Genomic DNA, 5939 nt, shown 5'->3' with positions numbered 1-5939 from the left:
ATGTAGTGTGCTTAATGGTCATAGTATGGATATAGTTAGTATCCCGGATGTCGTACTACATTTGCCAAAATACGAAGTATTTCCGCACACTATTTCCGTGCTTTTAGGGCCCATAATGCAATTCTTCAGAAAATGGGCGTGGCTTCACAACGTTTTCAGATTTGAAGAAAATGGTGGAAAATATGCAACATGAAGTCCGACGAGAGCGGATACAAATGCGTTGCTTTAACTAATTATGACAAATGTTAACAAATGTTGAATTTACAAACACACCCGAAGTCTAGCTAGTAATTTGTTATGCTAACAAGCTAGCAAGAAGTTGCCTAGCAACAGCATCAACTTCCGGTCGACCGAGTACGCTCAACTGAAAGGATACCCTTTGTTTACAGTATACTAAAAATAACTAATAGTATATAGTATGTAATATATACTCATGAAGTATGTAGTATACAGTATGTTAGTATAGGTATTCGAACACAGCTTCTGTCTTTCAGAATTAGTCTGAAACACCTGGACTCGGCCGCGAGCCCGCCTTTCAAGACACTTAGGCCTATTGTCTAACGAAAAAATAACAATTGTAGGCCTATGAAACCTAATTGTAACAATAAACACAAGAAGAGCACTATACAACAAACAATCTCTACATTTATTTGACATTACTGTCGAGTACAAAACAAACAGTAGCCTTGTGTCTTTCATCTTGAGACCTCAGTGAATTCAATCTCTCAGAACTGTGTCAAGGTGTAGTTAATGGTTTCGGCCGAAGACTGGCAGTCTAACACCACTCCTAAACCAGACAATGAATGGCTCTGGATACTATTTGACAGGTCGGCTACAGTGGATGGGACTGTATCTTTACTATATGAGAGAGAGAGAGAGAGAGAGAGAGAGAGAGAGAGAGAGAGAGAGAGAGAGAGAGAGAGAGAGAGAGAGAGAGAGAGAGAGAGAGAGAGAGAGAGAGAGAGAGAGAGAGAGAGAGAGAGAGAGAGAGAGAGAGAGAGAGAGAGAGAGAGAGAGAGAGAGCATTTAACACACTTTGTTTGGGGCTATACAATGGTGCTTACAATGAAAAGCTCTTTGAGACCTAGTGAATGTAGGTTAGGCCATTATTGTGTTCTAGTTGTGACACAGAAAGGAAGTGTTTTGACAGGTACTCAGAGTTGGCCTCTCTGAAATGCCCCTACTCTCCCCTGGGAACGGATATAAATGTTTTCAACATCAAAGGGACTGTGCCTTAGAACTGTACCGATAAGCTACATAGAACTCAGTCTCTCTCACTCTCTTGCTCTCTCTAACAGTCCGACACACAGGCTCTCTCTCTCTCTTACACACACACACATGTTTGTTTTACTATCCTTGTGGGGACCAAATAATTGATTCCCATTCAAAATCCTATTTTCCCTAAACCTAACCCTAACTCTTAACCTGAACCCCAAAACCCTAATACTAAACCTAACCCTAACTCTTAACCTGAACCCCAAAACCCTAATACTAAACCTAACCCTAACTCATAACCCTAAAGCTAACCCCTAACCCTAAATGTAACTCTAATTGTAACCCTATACCCAGGGTTTCCCAAACTCGGTCCTCGGGACCCCAAGGGGTACACGTTTTTGTTTTTGCCCTATCACTACACAGCTGATTAAAATGATCAACTAATCACCAAGCTTTGATCATTTGAATCAGGTGTGTAGTGTTTCGGCTGCATGGCCTTCGTCAGGAAGTACAAATGTATGATAATACAATGTCCTCTTTTGAACAGCTTTTCAGAATTCATTAGACAACACCAAGTAAGCAATACTATACACATTGAAAAGTGAAATACATTAGATATGTTATCAAAAATGCTAATCTAGACTAGAAGCATCAGAACCCCTTGAAAGGTAGTTCTAATCTAGAATATGACTGAGCAAAGTGTTAAGAATAGGAGAGCCGTCTATTTTATAGTACACTAGAGCACAGAAAAAATGTACCACAACAGTCTAAACATAGCTGAGGGCAATAGAGCAATATGTCCACTAGATGACAGCAAAGGGACCTATCACAGTGAGAAATACATATCTTAATTTCAACCAGGGTACTTAGTGTTCTGTAGTTTGTAAATCCCAAAACTTTCCCTTTGGTTTAACTGTTTAAGACGGTCCCCTTTTCTAATTGACGCCGGAACATGATCAATACCCATAGCTTGAAGAGAGGCAGGGTCGCCATGGTGTAAGGACTTGTAGTGCCTTGCCATAGGGTAGTCTTCATTTCCTGTCTGTATGGCGTACTTGTGTTCCGCTAAGCAGTCACGAAGGCGTCTCTTTGTCCGTCCAATCTAGAACGTCTTACACGGTGGACATTCCAATCTGTAGATGACATGAGTGGTTTTGCAGTTAATGAAATGCTTTTAGAAGCTGTGTCAGCAAAACACTTTATATGTGCAATATTTCTTCAGTGGTTGCATTTAAACGAGCCCCTGGGTTTGTGGTCTAGCCAAGTTGTTTTTAGCGTCACCAGGACTAATTTGTCATTTAGTGTCGGACATCTCTAATAAGCTTATGACTGGTGGCTCTGGGAAGACTTTGTGTAGTGGCGTATCATTTTGGATGATTCCCCAATTCTTTCAGTGTTTCTTTTAATTTTCTCTTCTTTAAATCAAATTTTATTGGTCACATACACATGGTTAGCAGATGTTAACGCGAGTGTAGCGAAATGCTTGTGCTTCTAGTTCCGACCGTGCAGTAATATCTAACAAGGAATCGAACAATTTCATAACTACCTTATACACACAAGTGTAAAGAAATGAATAAGAATATGTACATATAAATATATGGATGAGCGATGGCCGAACGGCATAGGCAAGATGCAGTAGATGGTATAGAGCACAGTATATACATATGAGATGAGTAATGTAGGGCATGTAAACATTATATAAAGTGGCATTGTTTAAAGTGACTAGTGATACATTTATTACATCCAATTATTAATTGTTAAAGTGGCTAGATATTTGAGTGAGTATGTTGGCAGCAGCCACTCAATGTTAGTGATGCCTGTAACAGTCTGATGGCCTTAAGATAGAAGCTGTTTTTCAGTCTCTCGATCCCAGCTTTGATGCACCTGTACTGACCTCGCCTTCTGGATGATAGTGGGGTGAACAGGCAGTGGCTCAGGTGGTTGTTGTCCTTGATGATCTTTTTGGCATTCCTGTGACATCAGGTGGTGTAGGTGTCCTGGAGGGAAGGTAGTTTGTGTAGTGATGCATTGTGCAGACCTCACTACCCTCTGAAGAGCCTTACGGTTGTGGGCGGAGCAGTTGCGGTACCAGGCGGTGATACAGCCCGACAGGATGCTCTCGATTGTGCATCTGTAAAAGTTTGTGTGTGGTTTTGGTGACAAGCCAAATTTCTTCAGCCTCCTGAGGTTGGAGAGGCACTGTTGTGCCTTCTTCACCACGCTGTCTGTGTGGGTGGACCATTTCAGTTTGTCAGTGATGTGTACGCCGAGGAACTTAAAACTTTCCACCTTCTCCACTACTGTCCCGTCGATGTGGATAGGGGGCTGCTCCCTCTGCTGTTTCCTGAAGTCCACGATCATCTCCTTTGTTTTGTTGACATTGGGTGAGAGATTATTTTCCTGACACCACACTCCGAGGGCCCTCACCTCCTCCCTGTAGGCCGTCTCGTCGTTGTTGGTAATCAAGCCTACCACTGTAGTGTCGTCTGCAAACTTGATGATTGAGTTGGAGGCGTGCATGGCCACGCAGTCATGGGTGAACAGGGAGTACAGGAGAGGGCTGAGAAAACACCCTTGTGGGGCCCCAGTGTTGAGGATCAGCAAAGTGGAGATGTTGTTTCCTACCCTCACCACCTGGGGGCGGCCCGTCAGAAAGTCCAGGACCCAGTTGCACAGGGCGGGGTCGAGACCCAGGGTCTCGAGCTTAATGACGAGTTTGGAGGGTACTATGGTGTTAAATGCTGAGCTGTAGTCGATGAACAGTATTCTTACATAGGTATTCCTCTTGTCCAGATGGGTTAGGTGTGATTGCGATTGTGTCGTCTGTGGACCTATTGGGGCGGTAAGCAAATTGGAGTGGGTCTAGGGTGTCAGGTAGGGTGGAGGTGATATGGTCCTTGACTAGTCTCTCAAAGCACTTCATGATGACGGAAGTGAGTGCTATGGAGCGATAGTCGTTTAGCACAATTACCTTAGCTTTCTTGGGAACAGGAACAACGGTGGCCCTCTTGAAGCATGTGGGACCAGCAGACTGGGATAGGGATTGATTGAATATGTCCGTAAACACACCAGCCAGCTGTTCTGCGCATGCTCTGAGGACGTAGCTAGGGATGCCGTCTGGCCCGGAAGCCTTGCGAGACATCAATCAAAACCTCATCCCAACTGTAAAATATAGTGGATGGAGCATCATGGTTTGGTGCTGCTTTGCTGCCTCAGGGCCTGGACAGCTTGCTATCATTGACAGAAAAATAAATTCCCATGTTTATCAAGACATTTTGCAGGAGAATGTAGAAGGCTATCTGTCCACCAATTGAAGCTCAACAGAAGATGGGTGATGCAACAGGACAACAACCCAAAACACAGAAGTAAATCAACAACAGAATGGCTTCAACAGAAGAAAATACGCCTTCTGGAGTCCTGACCTCAACCCGATTGAGATGCTGTGGCATGACCTCGAGAGCGGTTCACACCAGACATTCCAAGAATATTGCTGAACTAAAACAGTTTTGTAAAGAGGAATGGTCCAAAATTCCTCCTGACCGTTGTGCAGGTCTGATACGCAACTAAAGAAAACGTTTGGTTGAGGTTATTGCTGCCAAAGGAGGGTCAACCAGTTATTAAATCCAAAGATTCACATACTTATCCCACCCTGCACTATGAATGTTTACACGGTGTGTTCAATGAAGACATGAAAATGTATAATTGTTTGTGTGTTATTAGTTTTAGCAGACTGTGTTTGTCTATTGTTGTGACTTAGATGAAGATCAGATCAAATTTTATGACCAATTTATGCAGAAATCCAGGTAATTCCAAAGGGTTCACATACTTTTTCTTGCCACTGTATTTGTCATTCAGGACCGCATTTTTAAACAAGTCAAAGAATGTGCCATGGGAGCTTGCTATAGCCCTTCATATGCTGGTTTGTACTTGGGAAAGTAAATGGGAAAATGACTTAATGTTGGATCCTTCTAAAAACATTATATTGATGATGTTTTCCTGTTTTGGTCCGGCTCAGAAGATGAACTTATTTCCTTCCACCAATACCTTAACAGCATCAATCCTAACATCAAACTAACTATGGAGTACAGCAAGGATAACATACATTTTTTGGACCTTGACATCAGTAAAATGACAAAAGTAATTGGCACACATCAATCTTTAGGAAGCCTGCAGATGGGAATACCATTCTGAGGGCAGACAGCTTCCACCCCAAAAAGGCTAAAAGAGAACATTCCATGTGGCCAATTCCAAAGAATCCGCAGAATTTGTGATCAGGAAACAGACTACATTGTCAAATCTGCTGAATTGGAGAATCACTTCTTGAATCGGGGTCACAGTGCTCAGGTCCTGAAAGATGCAGGTATAAGGGCCGGAAGTCTTGTGATGCACCAGAGAGAGTGTACTTTGTTACAAAATACAACACTGGGCCTCCTGAGTGGCGCAGCGGTCTAAGGCACTGCATCACAGTGCTAGGGGTGTCACTACAGACCTGGGTTCGATTCCGGGCTGTATCACAACCGGACGTGATTGGGTGTCACATAGGGCGGCGCACAATTGGCCCAGCGTCATCCGGGTTAGGGGAGGGTTTGGCCGGGGGGGCTTTACTTGGTATATTGCTCTCTAGCAACTCCTTGTGGTAGGCCGGGCGCCTGCAGGCTGACCCCGGTCGTCAGGTATTGTATTTGTATTTATTATGGATCCCCATTAGCTGCTGCCAAGACAGC

The 5939-nt window shown here is 43.5% G+C and overlaps 1 long non-coding RNA gene across 2 annotated transcripts; it reads right to left on the bottom strand.

The window, feature by feature from the left end:
* Positions 1 to 655: 655 nt before the first annotated feature.
* Positions 656 to 3420, bottom strand: LOC139551935 (uncharacterized). 2 transcript variants are annotated; one of them, XR_011670338.1, is made up of 3 exons: positions 3110 to 3420; positions 2179 to 2348; positions 656 to 858 (listed from the first exon to the last, which is right to left on the bottom strand). It is a non-coding gene; the product is annotated as an uncharacterized lncRNA (long non-coding RNA). The 2 variants fall into 2 exon arrangements; XR_011670337.1 differs by lacking the exon at positions 656 to 858 and having other exon boundaries at positions 929 to 2348.
* Between the last annotated feature and the right edge of the window lie 2519 nt (positions 3421 to 5939).

Source organism: Salvelinus alpinus, chromosome 24 (genome assembly GCF_045679555.1).
Source record: "Salvelinus alpinus chromosome 24, SLU_Salpinus.1, whole genome shotgun sequence".
Taxonomy (NCBI): domain Eukaryota; kingdom Metazoa; phylum Chordata; class Actinopteri; order Salmoniformes; family Salmonidae; genus Salvelinus; species Salvelinus alpinus.
The sequence above is the reverse complement of the archived record's forward strand: the minus strand, read 5'-3'. Positions and strand labels throughout refer to the sequence as shown.